The 3113-nt window shown below is 39.4% G+C and overlaps 1 pseudogene; it reads left to right on the top strand.

Annotated features, from left to right (window-relative positions):
- Positions 1 to 476: 476 nt before the first annotated feature.
- Positions 477 to 591, top strand: LOC130041104 (uncharacterized; annotated as a pseudogene).
- Positions 592 to 3113: the final 2522 nt, after the last annotated feature.

The raw sequence follows: 3113 nt of genomic DNA, 5'->3' as shown, positions 1-3113 counted from the left end.
AACCTGGGTTCGATTTCTTCACCCCTCTCGGAGAGCCAGGCAAGCTACCAAGAGTATCCGCCCACACGGCAGAACCAGGTAAGATCCCGGTGACATGTTTGATATGCCAAAAACAGTAACAACAAGTCTCACAATGGAGACATAACTAGTACCTGCTCGAGCAAATGGATAAACAATGAGAGGAGAGTGCTACAGTGCTTATCCAGCCCACTTAAATTAATTGCAGTGACTTTTATTCTCACCCTTTCTGGATCTTCCAGGTCCAAATTCAAGATAAAAGGTAAAAGGTAAAGGCCCTCCCGTTGATCGTCGATTTGCTCGAGCGGGCCCAGTAACGTCTCCATTGGAGACTTTGTTGTTACTGTGTCTGGCATATCGAATACTCTCGGTAGCTTGCCGGGCTCTCCGAGAGGGGCGGAGGAATCGAACTCGGGTCGGCCATGTTGGCCGCGTGTAAGGCGAACGCCCTACCCGCTGTGCTATCGCGCTTCGGCAGCACATATACTAAAATTGGAACGATACAGAGAAGATTAGCATGGCCCCTGCGCAAATTCAAGATATGCATGCGAAAGAACATGGAATCTAGGTTATGGTGTTGTTTAGCACTATTTAAGGCAGAGCTGGTGGATGTCCACTTCCGGTCCAGGGGGCAGGGAGTGATAGCGATTTTGTATTCAAGATGTAGTTGTTAAGTAGCAGTATTTTTCTACAAGAAGAATTATATCTATGTGCTGACACATTACCTCAATGCTCCAGGCTAGGTAACTTAGATGTACATCTAGATTAAAAACAGGGGCTCTGAACTGCTATTTTAAACTGTAATTCTTAAGGTTACAAGAAAGCGTTTTCCAATAAACCTTGCTGTTGCCAAGGGAAAAAAAAACATGCAATATTATAAATAAACAAATGACAACCTGGGACCTCATTCTTCTAAACAGATTGAGGACAGATGCCAACATGTCAGTGAAGCCGAGTACAAATCCAACACCATTTTGTACATCAGATGTTTACATAGATGTCATTTAAATGAATGCTAGTTATATTAACTGAATATACAACACCATTTCTCAGTGTATGGCAAGTAATAGAAAACTCAATTATTTTATGTTAAAATTGCCTTATCCTGAATGGGATTCTCATTTTTCAGCTATCTGGTACCCAGAGGAAAACTTGCACTGAAAGTATAATTTCTATAAGACATTAGTCTTCCATCACACACAATATTCTCCATTTAACACTGAGGAAGTCATATCTAAGTTACACTTAAAAGCATCTTTCCATTGGTATCTTATTAGGAAATCTATGACGTCAATTATAACATCTTGTTCTTCCTGCATTAACATATGCCTCAGTGACCTGGGCCCTACGCAAACAAGATGAGAACGCTATTCAGGTCTCCCAAAGAAGAATAGAAAGAGCTATGCTTGGAATATTACGTTTCACTCAAATGAGAGAAAGAATCCGGAGTTCTGACATCCGTTGACGATCAAGAATCAGGGACGCTGTCTCATTTGCCAAGGTGTCGAAAATCAGATGGGCTGGTCACGTAATGAGATTTAAAGATGACCGCTGGACTAGAGCTGTTACCGACTGGATTCCACGGGATATCAAAAGACCGCGTGGCCGCCCACCTACCAGATGGTCAGACTTCTTCGTCAAGATCATGAATGATCGGTTTGAGGCCCTTCATGTTCCCGGAGCGAACAGATGTCATTGGGCTACACTAGCACACGACAGGGACAGATGGAGACGTTACTGGTGCCCGCTTGAGCAAATCGACGACTAATGGGAAGTTAAGTGATTAAGTGATTAAGTGAATTATAACATCTTAAAATTATTTGGAAAATACACTGAATTAGGATGTCTGTGCCTCTTCACAAAACAAAAGCATATGCTCATCCTTGTATTTCAAAGGTATTTGAGAAGGCTTGAACTTCTTTTTCACCAGGCAAATAGGCAGTCATCAGCATTTTGAAAACTAACTAGAGCAGAGAGTACTTCATCCTAGCAAACTAATTGCTGACATTTCCCCAGGTCTAATCCCCGTGCTCACTAATTTATGCGATTTCCAACTCATAATTATGACATAGAAACACTTAGTCTCTTATCTTCTTGTGGCTTAATGAAATAGTTTTGCCGTTTAATTCAAACTAAAGACAGAACCTTTTCAAGCTCTTTGACTACACATGTGGTCAATATGTTCTTAAATCACTCTGAAGTTTCATTTTTAAAAATCATTAGTGGGTTAATAAGAGTCTACCTGAAAAAGAGTTGTTTGGGTAAGTAGATAGCTCAGGGCCAACCTAACTTATTACAGACATAATAAATTATGCCTATTATCATTAATGATAATGGATCTTGTACACCCAGAGTGATCTTATGTACAGCAACTAAGATTCACATGTGATCAAGAAGCCTAGACAAGTCAAATATCATTTAACTGACTGTGAATACAAAAATGCTGTGATAGTGTAAATAGTGCATTAGTTATGGAAACAGTTTAGCTATCCTTTAAAATATAATTTATACTTAAACAGATACCCTTCAAATATGTTCCTCAGTACTATTCCCATAGAAACGAACACCTAGGATAATAAAAATCATTATACACAAATACTGGTTGCAAAGATATTCAAGATGTAAATGAATGAAGGAATAGTGTTACTTCTATGCCATGTGATATTATTTAGCAAATTAAAAAACAAGGCATTGACATCCAATCCAAGTTTGCATGAATTACCAGGAAACTATGCTGAGTGGGAATACAAGTGAATCTTGGAGAGGTTCTATACACATGACCCTTTTGCATCACTTACTCAAAGTCAAAAGGATATAGTGGTTGAGAAAAAGCTAAAGATTACCGGTAGATAGGATTGGGAGATGCTGTAATTTAATTAAGGAAAAGGACTACTTAATTTCTTTGTAGTGATAGAATAATTATATTTTCAGGTTGTGGAGATGGCCACTCAAAGTCACTGTATCTACATCAGCCACATCACTCCGCATCCTCGGTTTCTGAACCGATGTAAGAATTCAAACAGAAGTGATTATGTGTAATGGTCTCCATAGCAATACCAATGGAAAAGTAGAATACCAGTCAAAAGTGTGGCCAG

Source organism: Sorex fumeus, unplaced genomic scaffold (genome assembly GCF_029834395.1).
Source record: "Sorex fumeus unplaced genomic scaffold, SorFum_2.1 ptg000097l, whole genome shotgun sequence".
In the NCBI taxonomy this organism is placed as follows: domain Eukaryota; kingdom Metazoa; phylum Chordata; class Mammalia; order Eulipotyphla; family Soricidae; genus Sorex; species Sorex fumeus.
The sequence above is the reverse complement of the archived record's forward strand: the minus strand, read 5'-3'. Positions and strand labels throughout refer to the sequence as shown.